Source organism: Taeniopygia guttata, chromosome 5 (assembly GCF_048771995.1).
Source record: "Taeniopygia guttata chromosome 5, bTaeGut7.mat, whole genome shotgun sequence".
Taxonomy (NCBI): Eukaryota; Metazoa; Chordata; class Aves; order Passeriformes; family Estrildidae; genus Taeniopygia; species Taeniopygia guttata.
The window spans coordinates 53,709,325-53,727,053 of NC_133030.1; the positions used below are offsets into that span (position 1 = coordinate 53,709,325).

At 38.9% G+C, this 17,729-nt stretch overlaps 1 long non-coding RNA gene across 33 annotated transcripts in view; it reads right to left on the bottom strand.

The window, feature by feature from the left end:
• LOC115495650 (uncharacterized) overlaps nt 1–17,729 on the bottom strand; it is a 318,954-nt gene that overhangs the window by 216,537 nt on the left and 84,688 nt on the right. For 21 of the 33 annotated variants that reach the window (XR_012056508.1, XR_012056510.1, XR_012056509.1 and 18 more), the window contains 3 exons: nt 7,676–7,782; nt 7,416–7,442; nt 6,930–7,032 (listed from right to left, as the gene is read on the bottom strand). This is a non-coding gene — a long non-coding RNA (uncharacterized lncRNA). The remainder of the gene's footprint in view (nt 1–6,929; nt 7,033–7,415; nt 7,443–7,675; nt 7,783–17,729) is intronic. The other 12 variants (XR_012056522.1, XR_012056524.1, XR_012056523.1 and 9 more) reach the window with 3 other exon arrangements.

Consider the following 17,729-nt stretch of genomic DNA (forward strand, 5'->3'; position numbering starts at 1 on the left):
GCAGAGAAAGAATGATTTATTCATTAATGAAAAACTGCTGGTGTTGGACTGGGCAATCAGAATTTGCTAAGTGGACTCTACTAACAAGTCCCAAATTTGTTCCTGTGTCCATTTTTCCAGTTACCTGTTTTAACTTCACTTTAAAAGTCATTCTGAATGAAAAATATATCCTGGATGTCTTCTGTATTTCAGGACCAGGAATTCAAACAAGCCCATTACTTTCAAAGTATGGAGGTTATTAATATCCTGATGAGCATCTGAAATTAGCAGCATCTCATGTTCTACACCTACATGATGGTTATCTAGGAAACTGGCATCTTTGTTACACCTTTTATGGGCAGATATAGCTATTATCCATCAGTAAACTGGATGAAAAACACCATCTCAACAGATGTTGTAAGATGCCGGCTGAAACACTCTAGCTTTTGATACTCCCACCTGCATTAATAATTTGTGGTTGCATTGGATAAAGATCTGTGAGTTCCTTCACTTTTAGGAATTTATTAAGGTAATCAAAACTTTGGAATCTTTCTTACTGGTTGTATTATTCATTTCATCTGTAGACAATAATGGCCCTCTTACATTAAGGATAATTAAGGCCTTAAATGGGTTTTCCACATTTTCAGTGATGCAGCTGTAATTAAAACAAAATCCAAAGGGAAAAGGGGAGGAGTATTTGATCTTGAAAGAAGTCAGACTGTCTGGAGGATATGTATTTTGAAGGTTTTATTGGTAGCCCTCAGAGAAAGGCAGCTATAACCTAAGCTTGAAGGCTAGCAAGGGCTATGTGGGTTTGTGTGGGAGGGGGTTAAGTCTAATTTGTAAATGGTGAGTTATTAGCCCTGACATTTGAGAATAGACACTGCATTGTGTTGATGATGAGAGCAACCCTAGTCGTCTTGTTAATGGCAATGATTCATTCTTTCCCACTCAACTATTGTTCCCATTTACCTGGCAAAGAGGATTACTTGTTATGTGTTTCCAGTTGCTGATTTCTGGAGAGACTGCTCAGATGAGCAAAAGCAAAGGAGAAGAAATTCATAAAACAGGCAGAGTTCTGGGAACAGTACTAGTGGATCTCTGAAAGGCTCTGTGGCCTTTCCCCTCCTCTACTCCCCTTTGCACCTGAGAAAACCCTAGCTCTTTTCTGCCTTACTCTGAGTTTTCAGACTCCCTTCCTTTCAACTCAGCATTCCCTTAAATCCATGTTTTCAAAATTGTTTAAACATTCTGAAGATTTGTAAAATATTTGGAAGCTTTAAATTACTTTAAACCTATGTGTAGTCATACATTTGGTAACACAGAGCAACCAGCCTTGGATTTTCCACTACAGCCTTACCCAGCTGCACAAAAGCAGCTATGCCAGCAACTGGCCTCCTACACCACATGAAACCACCCAGAAATCCCACAGGGGGTCTCAGCCAATTATCCTCACAGAAGGCCATATATTGAGTTTTTTTTAAATTGTCTGAAAGCCATGGAATATCAGGACAACAACCAGGAGTAAGTAAATCAAGACTGAAGCCTCCAGAGAGAGCTGTCTCTCCAACAGTGTTTTGTAACATGCCTGGCTACCGCACTCAGATTCTCTGTTTGTCACTTGGCGAACTGCAAACCCAACACTTCTGAGGCTGCCTCCCCTCCTCCCCAGCAGACCGTGACACTGGTAGATGGGCCTGATCCCTTGCTAAAGTGGAAGAGCTGCATTGACGTCAGTGATGAGACTTCTCTTTCTTGCAACTACCAATCTGGCCCTCCCACTTTTACAAATGACCCCGAGGGGACGATATGAAACACAAAGCTTGGAAAAGTACAGAACTATGACTTGGGAACAGCCCATGGCACAGATTAGGGAACAGTAGCCATAAAGAGTTTGAATCCAGATGTGAAATTCCCCAAAGCCAGGACTATTCAATCCCTGTCTCATATGTGAGGCAAACAAGCAAAATTAACTATTGGGTCAACCTTGCCCATAAGACACAGTTTACTGTGAGCAACTCCACAAGAAGACCTTTGGGAGCTCTTTACTTTCAGGACATGCAAAGAGCTCCATGTCTGTGAAAATGCTGCACCCTTGGTGCAGCCAGCCAGGACCACTGCAGCAGGCAGGGCAGGGCAGCTGACACACCGGGGTTTGCTCTATGCAAATACTTCTTGTGCCCAGGGAGCACAGAAACCACAGCTGCAGCTCTGCCAGTGGGGTGGAAGGTGTCACATCCAGAGGCAGCAGTGGGCACTCAGCTGACCTCAAGCAAACAAAGCCTAAGTGGAATGTGGTATCCTCAATTCCATCTTTGGTTTCAAGTGACTAAGTGAAGAGATGCATGAAATTCATATTGAGTCCCCAGACTACTACATGCATAGAGCTACAGCTCTCTCTAAGCTGCCTCAGCCAGCCATAAAGGTAGCTGGGCTTTGGCCATGCAGAATTCCCACAGATTTCAATGGGAATTTCAGTGTTCCAGTCTGGACTCCAAGAATGCAGTGCTGGACCCAGATCTCTGATGGCTGGAGCCGTATTCAATATCAGCGTCTGGCAACACCCATTTGTAAAACAGTGACTCATTCACAGGCAGAACTTTAGAGGGACAGACAGGATGACTTTAATCATTTCCATTTTGTTAACAAAGCTCAGTAAGACCAGATGAGCACCCTGGATGATAATACTTGGTATTAACCTAATGATTGCACTGATCCACTGCCACAGTTAGGAATAGTTTTATATCCTACAGAATGCATGGTTTTCATTTGCTTACAGAACATAGCAACTAATGGACTTCTGAGGCTAAGGAAAAAATAATTTTTAAACACTCATGAATTTATTTAGGAACAGGGCTTTTTTCTGAAAATCAGAAGCATGGAAATAAATTACAGAAATTAATTTGCCAGAGAACGTCTTCAAAAGTACCTAAGTGACTCAGGAGCCTGAGACATCAGATAAATCAGCTGCCATTAACACTTTCCATTCATTGTAAACAAGAGAACAACTGTTTTGTGTAATGGACTGTATAGGGAGGGACATTTAATTCAGCCAGCTATTACTGCAAGGTGCTTATTTGTGCACAGTCCTTTCCTTAGACCTGTTTGGTTTAGATTTAAATATACGGTTTTAAGTCTTTCCTCCTAATACAAGCATAAATCCTCAGACCTGAGAGAAAGCATCTGAAAGCAAATTGCTAAAGCTGGAATTTGGCACTGGATTTTTACTCAAGATTTTTTTTAAAGAATGGGCTGTCTTCAGAGCACCATTTTTCCAGATCACATCTGGCTAACCCTTTTAATATATTAAGGATGCAATTCCCTGGCAGATTTGCAAAAAGATGCAATTCCATCTGCAAATGCTCCAAGATGCCCTGATGGAAGCTACCTCTGATCCTAAAGTCTAGTAACTGCAACCCTCGGATTCTGATCCCAAATTAATATGCTCTGCTTCCCAGCAGAATTTATCAGTTCAGGGGCCCAGCCACATACTAATGATGGCTACATAGAATCCCATTCCCAGGCAGCTTTCATCCAGCCAGCTTGGAGCATGGACAGAGTGAGTTCATATCTGCCTGCCAAATTCTGAGTAGACGTACCTTCAGTGACTCAAGCAGTTAGGAGTAGAAATGCAGGATGATCTTGAGCAATATTCTCACAGTTCAGTAAAGGCTGGCTTTGCTCACTAATTTGAAAAGCCTGCCAGAGCATGGTAGTTCCCTTTGCTTTCTGGATTGATTTGATTATTCCTTACTTTGAGTATCAAAACTTTTCCTGGTTGACACTTTCCCAACTTCACAGTAAGTCTTGCTCCACTAAGACAGAGTGATCTGCTCAAGAGCATGTGTTCCTTCAGGAGTTGACTCCTCAAGAGGATATAAAATCAACAAGTGCACTACCTTTCATTAACTTAATTTCCTATATTCTGTAGGGTGACAGGTCCCTAGCACCTCACAAAGTATTACTGAATGGATGAGATAGACACATTTAAATTCAGCACTGCAGTCTGAAAACCATCTGGTTAAGATCATGACAATTAGGCAACACATGAGATTTCCTACAACAGCATCCATCTTAGAAATAAGATAAACATCAGATACTTCAATAGAATTAAACTTTCTACAATGCATACAAATCCTACTGCTTTATCTTGCTATAGTAAAATGTATAAATGGGAGATAATAACTGGATTGCTTCTGAATGTTGTCCACTTTCAGCTACTGTTCCAGCCTACTGTGCAGTTCCATCATGTCTGTTCCAGCCCTTTCTCGATCTCAGGCCATTGGTGTGAAAATGGTGGTTTTTACTCACCATTTTTATAGCAAAACACATAACATAAAGTTTGTCCACCACCTCTACCCACTGCATATCTAAGTTAATGCAATAAATCAAGTGGAAACTACCTGCTCGGAGATCTGCAGTACTTCTGATCTCAGATGGTATCAGGAGTTAAAGGTAAGACAGAGAATTCATACAAACCACTTCTCCCTACCCTTCCAAACATTCTCTGCTTTCTTCTCAGTTTTCTCCTCCACCATCATAACAGAACTCCATCACAGTTACATTCTATGACCAAAACCAAAAAACCTATTTAATCTTTCAACAACAATTCATTTAATTTTGGTTTTTGATGACCCCAGTATGATTCATTTTCCACGTCATCTTAGTAGTCATTGTTTTTTTAGTAGTATATTTGTCCAGACTCATTCTTGTCCATACCAGTATCTGTAGTTCATTTATTATTTATTTTTTTAAATCATAGGGATAATTTCTCCAGGCTTATACAACACTTCTAGTTGGGCAACACCAGCCTGTCAACACCTTCTTTTCCTTTTTGCAGAAATTCTTCCATCATGACTGCAGCATCCATACGTATTCCAATTTTTGCATAACCTTGTCCACTGTCTCTAGTATTCACTTAAATTTGAATTTGTCCTTTTCAATTTGCTTTAAACAGAGTCTGTAGCAGTCCATCCAATTCAGCAAAATCCTTCTTTAGGACTAGTAATGGTGTTAAGACATTGGGATTTTCATGCTTTGCTTAATGCATTTTCTCCTGCACCTCTTGATTTCAGTTACTTTCTGCTAATACTTTCCTTCCAGCCTGGGTAGCAAGGCAGCGGCAGATCTTATTGCAGCAGCATAAAACTATATTTAGTCAGTTTTGTGTTGTGACAATAAGCTAACAGGTTTGAAAATTAAGGTGAATTCTTTGAACACATTTTATACCTACAAATTCTTCATATTCTCTGACAAAGCTGTCTAGGAACCCTAATCTGAAAATGTGCAAGAACTATAATGACAAAACCCCTCAAACATTTAATATCCTACAAATATGTGTTTACAGGTTGAAAAAAGTAAATACTGCTTTCTTCTTTTACTGTCCTATTTAGCTTTTTCCTTTCTCTTGCCTCAGTTAATACTAAAAGACCTGCAGAGATGAAAGCATGATGTCTGTGACACTCTGATGTATGGCCCAGGTGCAATTCACACTGATGTCCTGAGCATATCTTCCTCTACTGCACAGGCTGAGAAACCATCTAGATTGTGTTCAACAACAAAGGAGTTTTCTTTTTACTCTGCCCCTGGCTTAAATGACAATGTCACTGAGCATTTATGATCACAGTTTGTTGTTTGCAGTGCTTGTTTATGTACAGCAATATAAGGTGGGTAGCACACACTGCCTCTCACTTATTTTCATAAGCTGAAACTAATTAATGTTTTGCATGCCATGGATAAGAGGACAGCTGGAAATCATCAAGGGGAAATGCAAGCAGTACATGAACTGTTTCTTCAGTCAGCTGTTTCACTGCCCAAGGCACACACAGGCAACTCACAGCTTTGTCTCTCAGGTCCAGTCCTGCTTTGCTCTGTCACTCAGAAGTCAATACAAGTATCCCAACTTTGCAGTGGTATAACAGAGAACATACTTGGGCCCAAATATCCTCTTGGTACTTCAAACATTCTGGTTCTATCAGAACTTGAGACTTAAAGCCTTCTGGTGACATGGACAATCAGGATAAATTAGCAATTAATACTACATAATTGCTTTAGACTATTCTCAGAAATCTCTTCCAACTCACAAATAAAAGTTCACATACTCAAGCCACAAGTCTCAGACTACATACTCCATCAATAGACATATCTTGTCACATCTCCCGGAGGCCAAACACAGGGTTTGTCTTAACCATAAGGAATAGAAGCAGAGAGCTGAGGTTCACTGCAAATGCCATCTTACTGGTCTTCATTATCCAGGCCTGGGAACAGTTATCCAGAATGCTTCTGCTAATCTCAGTTTCTGGTTAGTTCTCCCTCACTTAACCCTGAACCTTTCACATACACATGAAGACAAACACCCAAAGTTCTACATGCTAAGACTTAAGCAAACACATTTTTTGCCAGGTGGCATAGGCCAATAACCTGCAAAGGTCCACACCCACACAGAATTACACAATGGACCACACGTAGTTTGGAGTATGCCATTTGCCTATCACTAAGAATTATCAGGCACCAGTCATTTCCAGAAACTGTTTGCTGGTCTCAACAGATCAGTTAAACTACATTTATTTTTGCTCTAAGCAATACCTTCTATGCCTGTCATTCATACCAATTTGTGAGTTCACTCAGATACCCTTTTCCAGGTCCTCAAACTCAGTAACATTTAATTCACCAAGTGGAATTTCTCTGGCTCTTCTCTGCAATCCTAATTTCAACTTTTATCCTGATGAGCTGCCAGAGACAGAGTCTACTCCACAGGGATCCCAAACGCTACAGCCCACTGCAGCCCAACACTACATGACAGCAAATATTTTGAAAGAAAGAAAAGACTCCAAAAAACATCACTGGAGCCTTAGCACTCCAAAATGTGAATTCATACGTCAGTTGTAACATGTTCAAGCCTCGACACTCGGCCAATGCACAGACCTCCCCAAAGGCTGAGCATGAGGTACCTGGCTGGTGTCTTGGGTCTCAACTTTAATCCACTGGATGGCAAGGGGCTTGAGTCCAGCAAGGCCAGCACTCCGGGCAAGACCAACACAAGAACTTTTCTCCCTGCACAGTAAACAATACACTATTTAGCTGATAGCCTCAGTGATTCTTTCTGAACAAATACAAAGAATAGAAGTGAATTTCCAGGAAGTAGCTCCTGATCTCATCCAGAATAATAAATTGCAAGATATTTTGTAGATTTTCAGCTGACATTGGAAAGGCTGAGCTAACAATCCAATTAATCTCAAAACAAAAACAGCCCTTAATCTAACATATATCAGCAAATTCCTGTTTCTCTCTTTTCTAACAAAAATAACAACACTGTAGTTGCCAGTGCATTAATAAGATCCTATTTCTGCTCCAGAGACTGAATCGAACCTTTGTTCTTCACAGCAAAGGATTAAGAAGGTTGCTATTTTGGTAATGAGATGTGGAGAGGTACTTACTTTGCAGCTGAGATCCAGGCTGGATGCCTGAGAAGGGAATAAACTGTGTTACCTCAGATGAACTTTATTTGTATAACCAGTATATCAAACTCTGTTAGTGTGATGCATATCATTAGCAATAAAGAGAGACTATTAATGAAAATTACAATTTGATTAGAGTTTAAGCTCATTTACAAAATATGCCTTATGCTGTAGATAAAGTGATGAATAGATTTTAAGAAAACAACACATAAGAAATTAGAAAAAGTAAAACTACTTACTTTCTAGGTTGCTATTGGCCAGTTGCTTTTTTTTTTTTTCTTCACAAAAATGTCCAATTTTTTTCCATATATCTCACTTCTTTTAGCAAGCACATCATGGAGAAATACTGTCATAAAATGACACATGAAGGAAAAAAAAGTGTCAGAAAAAACAGCACATGGACGGGGACAAATAGGAGAACACTGAAAAGAAGATCAAATCATATGACACAGATCCAAGTGCTGAGGCACCAACTCAGTGCCCAAAATGATTGAGAAAACTGTTTGTGAGGCTGGAAAAGGAAGGAGTGACCTGTGAAAATGAAACCAACTTAATGAAAACATTAGTCATATAAAAAATATGTTGTTTATAGTTATCATAATAACATTTTCATTAAACAAACATGTTTGGTATATAAAGCTGCTGCAAGTAAAACATTTCCAAACGACCAGGGTAGGTAAGGTAGTGTGGTTAGAACCTGGCACCATTTCATAATTACATAGGGATCAACTTCTTGCACTTAGAAATGGAAATGTTTGGGGCTGACATCAGAGGAGGTCTGAATTTCTAAATTAAAAGTATTTTTGTAACAAGATCTAGGAGCATCTTCAGATATAGCAAATACAAACAGAAGTCAAGGCAAACAGTCTCAACATTTCACTTGTATCCTGCCTATTGGCTGTTGACATGAGGAAGTACTTTGAAAACATGACAAAAAATTAAGCTATTTACTAACTCATTTCCAGTCTATCAGGCCAGCGTATTTCAAACACATATATCAAAGACCCACCATGATGCAATACAATCCCAGACAGAGCCAGAATGTCAGAAAGAATTGCTCCATCGGTCATTGCTGATATCCTCTGGGAATGATGATTTGCATCTGATGAAACTTGATCTCTCCTTCTCTAATGAATAGTAAGAACAGAATACCAAAAATCCACAGAAGTTCAGATATGTCTAACAGGTGCCAGATTTCCTAGGGAAACAAATCTTATGCAGTCAAGCTTTGTCTGTATGAGTGGTCCCATCCATATTACCCCTTCAATAATCTTTTGGACATGATCACCAATTCCAGCTACATCTGATAAAAGCAGACACCTCAGAAACAATTTATTTCTTAACAACCTGCAGAAAAATCATTGGATGGGTGAACAGAATGGTGTTAGTAAGAATTTTAACCTGAAAAATTAAAGGTTTACTATGAACATAACCTATTAGGCTTCAGAGACTCTACTAGTATCAAGCTCTTGGGAATTTCCTAGACACTGGATAGGCTCCAACTAGAGCTTGTGCCTTGTTAGAAAACCAGAGAATCCAGTGCCATAGAATACAGTATACAGTATTTTATTTACTTCAAGCTAAGAGCAACTGTTTTTCAAAATCAACATCAGTACAAAAGAAATTGTGTTCACAAGTTTACATTTACAGGTAAAATTTTATTCAAACATGAAAGGAATTGGGCTCAGTGCAGAGGTGACAGAGGAATATTTTTTGGCCTGTAGTATGCAGGCAGTCAGAATGTACAAACAGTTCTCACTCTTTGCATCTACAGAACATGTTGATTTCCTTTTGAATCCTCCAGCAGGTTAACTAAACAAAATATTTATTTACAGCATAAAAGAGTTCGATGAAACTCTTCAAGGACTGACATCTGAGTATCAGTATGAAGTTATGACAGAAGGATCCACACCCATTAAATTTTCCACTTTTACTCTGCTCAGAAACACCAGTATTGAGCATAACTGCAGATTATAAAATAACTCCCTCTTTGAATACTTTAAGAATTTTCAGCATGACTTAAGTTTCATATCATACTGGTTAACTTTCAATAGAAAGTGTTAAGGGCCTGGACACTGAAGGTTGATCCACAATGGTGCAACTTTGATAGGTCTCAAAGAAAGCTATTCTTAGAGAAAAGAAAAGGGATCCAATTGATGCAAGACTGGACACTCAGATTTAATATGCAGATTTTTCACAGACATCCCTAATATTTAGATATTCAGCCAACTAATGAAAATTCTTTGGACTCCTCCCTAGGAAGAAGAAGAGGCATCATGGTTAAACAAGATGATTGAACATGAAATTCTGGAAGTGGCAGTTTCATTAGGGGAAAAAAGAATATTTGAAAATTAAATTTGGCTGCCATATGGTGTGGGGAACTCAAATGGAAAAAAAGTGTCTTCCATGCTTCAGCTGAGTTCTCTGGTAGCTGACTGTGCCTGCCCCATGCAGCCTGTGAGGTTGAATGGACACCCCAGGAGGAGGCAGATACACAGCTGGGTGACAGCTTTAACAGCTGGCTTCCATTTCTAATGTACAGTCTGAGTTCTGAGAGTATGAATGGATACATAGATGCAGGGGTACACATACACACATTTTTCTTTTACAATGCACAAATCATCATAAAATCACCTAAAACGCTCTCTCACTCTGTGCATAATATGTCTACAGACTCAGTCATTTCTATGACAATAGCCTTCTTTGTTCAAATTTTGTATTATCTCAGATTTCAAGACTTCATAGAAGTATAAAAAATAAACCCCCTGCTTCATTTAAACTATCATTTAAATGAAATGGTTTGGTGATCAGCAGTCTCTCTGTAGTACAGTTAGCAGACAATTCCCCAAATTCTCTCAAATCTCTCTTTCCCAAATATATAAGACAATGCCAAAGTCAAAATCAAAAATTACACCTGGTGCATCATTCTCGGTAGCAGGGAGAGGCCCAGGGTTCAAAACATCAGTCCCAGGTTATACCAATTTAAGAGCTGAGAAAATACAAGTTATATGCAAGTTGTATTTATATGTATAATTAGAATAAATAACCATGGCCTTTCTCTGGCTTAGTGGCCTTTTATAGAAGCTGCAAAGGCAATGCATCAGTTCATCAGGGACACAGAGGGAGAGGGACAGACCTGACACCGAGTACCCTGCGCTTGCAGAAGCTTGGAAACACTGGCAGGAGGCAGCCTAGGCCCATCTTCACTTGAATCTACAGGTGTTTAGAGTGCCCAGACTTGCTGAAAATAAAGCCATGGTTGTCTCCACTTGGGCAACCACACTTAGAAGCACTTTTTGAAAACGTAGCCTGGAGGAAAATGAGGGTTAGCGTGAAGCTGTCCTTGCTCCCAGGCCTCACACAGAGGCAGCTCTGTGGATGTAGGACTCCTTTTTCCCTCACATACCCTAGTCCATTGCAGTGAGGTGGGGCCAGAGGGAGGCATTTTCAGCCTTCAGAGGACCTTTATACTGTATTAAAAATATGGGTTCTTTAATGTTTCCTTCTCAAAAGTAGTAATATAAACTAACTGAGTGTGCTCTTAGGAGAGCTTTTGGCAAGGGTATGGGACAATCCTGTGCCAAACCTCATCTTTGGCATGAAGAAATAAACAGACTGTGGTTCTGCATAAAGACAAAACTTTTGGAAAGCCTTTAGAATATTTCTCATAATGAAATAGGGGGGGGGTAGTTTTCTTGCAATTCTGAATACTCTCCAGAATACAAATCCAACCTTTAAATGTTTTGGTCTCTTCAATTATGAACTCAGCTTCTTCACTAAAAAATTGAAACAATTAAATTATGAATGATGGATATGATCTGATTTTGAACAATCCTCATTAAGGCTATTTCCATACCATTTAATCTGTGTATAGTAAATAGAAATATTGTATCAGATAAGAATTAAATTATTCTCATCACTCTACATTACAGAAAGGGAAACTGAGATTGAAAGATCATGTGCTCTGTCTGTTTAAAGCCACAAATTATTCACTGCCCAGAATAGCAGTGCCAGAATATTTTGCTCTGGCTGCTGATCCCTATGCTTCTTCATAGATGATGTTCCCATTCAAGGTACCTGAATGAGAATATTGTCAAAAAAAAAAAAAAAAAAAAAAAAAAAAAGAAAGAGGCCAGGAGGTCAGAGGTCAGGTCTTGGACTTTATTTCTGCTTGCTCCCCAATAGTGTTCAATAATAAAATTAATGGCAATGCAGATCGTATAGGGGATCCAGAAAAAAAGCAATCACAAAACTTTAGAAATATCTTAGTAAAAGGGTCCTGACAATGAGATTTCTCATTACATCATAACTTCTGTGCTATAGAATAGCTCAACCTCCCATATTTAGCAAATGAGGTCTATCACACATAGATCTGAAACACACTTAGATGAAGACTGAGCATCCAAAAGGCTACTGTGGTTTGCCAATACACACACAATCCTTTTGGACTACCCAACATATCATGAGTGTTATTGAAAGAAACTAAATACTTTAAGAACAAGTTTTAGAACATTTTAATAGTGTTCCTTTTTGATTTTGGGTGGAAAGGGATGCCGTTCTCTTCCTTTTGAGGATTATTTTTTCTAAGTACATTTCTAAATCCTATTTAGTTCTGTTTAACTCCAGCCTAGTAAACCCTTTGTGTGTTTCTTTCTCTCTCAAGCCTCTTTAAGCACTTTTCAACCCAACAAGGGTTTTGCTGTATTTTCCCTTTTTGATCTTTCAGAAATCAAGTCTGTTTGCATACAATTTGAAGAACTTCTCCCTTCTACATCCAAGTCTACTGCTGTAGGCAACAGAAAAGTTTTAGAATTAATAACCTATGAAAAATTAATGAGGCAATTCTCAACTCATAAAGCTTTTAAGTTCTCTGCTTACTCGAGAAGATATGTCTGTAGTGGATTCATTCATGCCAGATCATCAGCTTTTCTATGAAATAATGGCAATAATACAAAAAATGATTTAACATAGATGCCAAAGTTCTGATGTCATCATGGGACTGTTCAAGCTGGAACCAGGACTCTGCTGGAGGTCAGTCCAGAACCTTGACACCAGTCCACCACTTCCAGAAAATGGACATACCTCAACTCCACAGCCTTCCACTACAGCTACATAGCTGACATTTTTTCAATCATATCACTGCAAAAAGCAGTGGTTAAGCCCAAAGCTTCAAGAATTTCACTAAAAATGTACCAGTATCTGGTTATGCAAAGGCCTTTGGTTAAAGAATACATAAACTCCAAATACCAATGAGGCCTGAGGGTTGAATTTTTGGGGGTTTTCAGTTTAGGAATTTAAGTTGCATCTTACTGTGTGAAAAGAGAAACTAAAAACAACTGTGAAATGGTACTAGTCCACTAAAAACTCAGAGTCATAAGTTGTGATGCCACAATAATAAAGAAAAATTCATGTAGGACAGAAAGACAGGCTGTGACCTCAATTCCACTAATTATCACAAAGCTGTTTGCTGCATTTTTATGAATGCTTTCCTATCTTCACACTTAGTACACTTTTTTGCAGTGTGGCTCCCCTGCATTATTTAGTTTGATAGGTGACCAGTCCAAGCACTTACGTATGTCCAAGTGCTTCCCATCAGAATTTAGCACTTCTTATGCAAGAAGAAGAGAAGTTTTCCTTAGAAATTTCCTCCTTATTTTCACTATAACTCACCACAATGTATGTAGACATTGTGTTAGCATACAGAATAGGGCAATATGGGGGCTTTTAACTTTAAGATGCATATGGCAACATTTTAGACTGTAAGTGATTTAGAAGCATTACTGGAGAGGTATTTCCTGTAAGTAGCACAAATAAAAAGTGGTTATTTAAAATGAAATAACAAAGCAACAGGGTGGAAGTGGCTGACCTGTAACATGAGGGTGGCATGAATTCAAGAGTGCAAGACGGCTGCATAGTACCTTAAGAAGCAAGACACTGAGGATCAAGTAGGATTTATACAATAAAACCAGAGAAGAGATTCAGTGGAGAAGAACTTTTCCTGCATGAGTGAGAAAGCTCAAGGCAATATTTTCAACTGAGTAAGCACTAGCTGATGCAGGGGGATTCCAAGGCCTGATCCAAGTCAATGAAAAAGGCTTAACTGACCAGGGTTGCCATCAGGTGATAAAAAGCCCAAGCCCTCCAGTGAATTCAGATCCTCACAGTCAGGTACACCCTATCAACTGAAGTACTGCTAGTGTTCAACCAAAATGCAAATGTGAAAAGAATATTTCTTTCACAAATGCTTTTTAGGCAAAGCTTCAAGGCCTATCATGTACAGGCACTGAATTACAAAGGCAAGTACAGACTTCCACTGGGTAAACATCTTTAAGGCCATGTGCATGCACAGTAGCTCTGAGGAGTACAGCTTGTATTCACTCCACTGACCTCATTCTCATCCATCTATGTTTAATGTAGTCCACCACAGCAACTGAGTTCTCTACTTGCTAAATACACAATGTGCATAAATTCTGGCTTTTTCTAAATTGCCACAGAAGGTAAATTCACAATTTTTTTCAGCATAAAAGCGTGGGTTTTATGCAAACTTATTTTCTTAGCAGACAATTGAAAACACATTTTAAATATATTTGTCTAGTATTTAACAAAGGAAATATGAGCAGATGTTTTTTGGATGAGCTACATTGTTTATTATTTTCCTAAGATGTCCAAAACATGATACTTATTTAACCCCTAGAGTAGTGACACAGAAATGACATGATGTGCATCATACATCAAATAATGGTCACTCCTGCTGTTCTTTAGACATTTGGGGCTTAATTTGCAATTATTTGCATTTATAGAGCAAAGCTATACAATAGAAATGGGAACACATCTCCTAAGTTGATACAGAATTGATTTTCAAAGGGTGACATGCACCAAAAATCCTGTTGCGTGATTAGTATAAACATGTAAACAAAAGAATGAGGAACAGCGTTGTCTGCTAATGGATTTTCAGTTACGAATTTCCATTGTTACAACATGTGATTAATTTACATGTTCAAATTAAGTCTCTATTTTTGCATGTTTAATTACGAGGTATTTAAGAGCATGGTTGGGTGTGTTTGATTATAAGCAACATCTAGGAAAAAGCTTGCAATTTGCAATTTGCTTGTCCTCATTTAAAATGTTCTCATTACATCATGGAATGAACAAGTTCTGTTCCCAGCACACAACACACAAGTCAAGAGCCTTCCTCCTAATATTTCCCGTATGGATCAAAGGTATCTATTTGACAAGTGAGTGACAGAGGGAATCTGTGAAAACAACAGTGTGTCCTTGGAGAGTCCAGTAATGCACATACTGTGGATGCTATCATTTAATCTCACTTCAGAGTTCTCCCAGTTCCAAAAAATTCAGACAACCCTAAATTTTAGTGGGATTTCCATTTCATGCCTCTGTGCCATGCATGAACAACTCCAGGGACTAATGCTACAATTTTCCTAGTAAAACACAAGGGTCCAACTGCAAAAGAGGGCTTAGGGCTGTCAAATAACTGGTTTTTCAGTTCAGCTGCCAAGCCAAACATTTGAAAAAGAATGTTGTTCAAACTGAACCAAATTCACAATTTTTCCAGGTTTCCACACCAAAACCACTACCATCCCCACCCAGCCCACTGTACTTCGTTTAACATGAAATGTTCCATGCGTCTCAAGGGGAAGAATTTTTTGAAAATGCAAACATAAAAGACAACCAAATACAATGCACGATTTACAAAACTGCTGCAAAGGGATTGTTCTCTCTCAGTTTTTATATACAGTTCACTCTTTGTTATACTTAGAATGCTTCCTACTGTATTGAAGCCACAGCTTCCAAAGTGAGTACTGTTAGCATAAGGCTGGAATATCATTCTTACTCTATTGCTCTTTCACTCTCAACTATCATTGAATTAGTTTGCATGAACTGGCTTATTGGACTGGTTCCATTTTGGAATTATACAAAAAGCAATTGCTGAGATACTCCTATGGGGAGTTAGAAACACAAATTCCAATTCCTGTCTTGATTGGGCAGGGCATGGGTTTGAGCTATGATCTGATTTTGTTTGTGTGACTCATTACTGAAGGATTGTGAGGCAGGTTCTCAACCCTTGTATTGAGAATGGTTCACTTTGCATGCAGCATTTAAGTGGCCACCACCAAACTGAACACCTTTAAAGCCAGCTGACTAGCACAGGCCCCTCACAGAGAGGGCATAAGACCCACAGACAGCTCCTCTGAAACAAAAATGTGTAAAGAGGAGCAAATGAGAACACAATCCAGCAGACCTCACTGCTGCTAATTTTTCATGTCCTGTCCCAAGAGACAGGACAGCAGGATCGAAATCTCCAGAGCATAAGGCAGAATTAAACCACAGAATCCATCATTGCAGATGAACAGCTTAACCACCAAGAGAGGAGGTAGAAGGCCTACTTCCTTCCCACCTCTGCCAGTATTCTCAGATTAAATTTTCTGGTACATAAGTATCACATTCTCCTAAATAATTCACTCAATGCCAGAAGTGACCTTTCTTGACACTAAATTTTTCTCTTGTTTTCCTAGAAGGTATACACACACTTTTGAAAAAGAATAGTGCTTAAAACATGACTATCCTGATTCTAGTAAAGTAAAAAGTCTGGTAAATATAATACCAAAATATTCTAGATAAGAATTGTTATATATAATAGATTGTGTTGATCGCGCACATACTCATGGTAGTATAGATATTTGGAAATGCTTGTATACATGAAGCATCAAGGCACTGCATCTCAGATCAACTGCCTGATTTACAGAAAAGTTCTGGACAAAATCCAGCCTTTGCACCATTCCTACTCATTTCTACAATCTATGCTCTTTTCTGAATCTTGGCACTGTTTCCGCAAGGCATTGGTTGGATAAGCAGCAAAACGTAGTATTAAATACCTGAATTCATGAAGGCTTGTGAAGAAATGGCTCTTCTGTTTGGTAAGTTTTGTACATCTATAGAAATGCAATAATCTCAGAATCACAGAATGTTGAAGTGATGGGATGGGCCTTAGACACTATCTAGTCCCAAACCATCCTGCTACGTGCTGGGACATCTCCCACCAGATCAAGTTGCTCAGACCTTCCCTGTAGCCCCTCTCAGATACTGGAAGGTTGCTGAGGTCCCCACAACACCTTCTCTTCTCCAGGCTGAACAGCCCCAACTCCTCAATCTGTGTAGGGGAAATGCTCCAGTCCTCTTAACAACTTTGAGGTCCCCTCTGGACTTGCTCAAACAATTCCATGTCCTCCTTGTACTGGGGACACCAGAACTGTATGCAGTGCTCCAGGTGGGGTCTCACAAGAGAAAAGGGGAACAATCACTTCTTTCAGCCTGCTGGCCACATTCCTTTTGATTCAGCCCAGGATTCTTGGCAGTGATAGCACTAAAAAAATCAATTTTAAATACATTTATCAGAAGCAATGATTTCTAATATGACAGAGAATCAATATCAAACATTTTCACCTCATACTTGTCACTCATACTTGCTGAGTAACGGCAGGAATCAAAGCATACCCTGTCACAGAAGACAGATCCTAAGATGCTGTAACCATATACCTGAGCTTGCTGAAATTTAATCCCAAGTATGCTTTTCCAGGAAAAGACAGCTAAAACCTGCTAAAAGCCAACACCAACCACCATTATTTTGGCAACATTTCTTTGAATGTACCAACTAACGAGGAGGTGACACCTTTCTTTCAGCATTAGAGGTTGAAAATATGACAAATAGAAATTTTATGAAGTAGAAAAGTTTGCTTCACGAAATGCCTCTTAAGAAATGTTGATCAGGATTAAATGACACTTAGTCAAGTAGTGGAGATGAGAAGGAAATATATTTAAAAGGGAAAAAAAATAAAATTGAAAGTAGTGTTTTGGGTTTTTTGGTTTTTTTTGCATTATTAACACATGGTAACATAGCTTTAGAAATTGCATGAAATTAAAATTATTTTGTAAGTGTTACTGAATACACTTTCATTTCCTTTGTTCTCTGTTTCATGAAGGCTTAACTTCTAATCTCCAGCAGTTATCATTATAGCTGAATCCTGCATTTATTGCTCAGGGGCAAAAAGCTATTTGCAGAAGGTTATTAGGTTTATTGCTAAGCAGTAGCTATGTGGAAAAAACACCACGTCTTTGAAAGAAGACCTGGCAGATAACACTTGTGACTGAGTAAATTCCACAATACTTCTCTAAGCAATTGGGGTTTTTTTCTGCCATGTTTTTGTGAGTTTCTGTCTGCTTTTCACTCCACTTTAGGCATTCAAGTGGTTAGCTTCTTGACTAATGATGAATTTT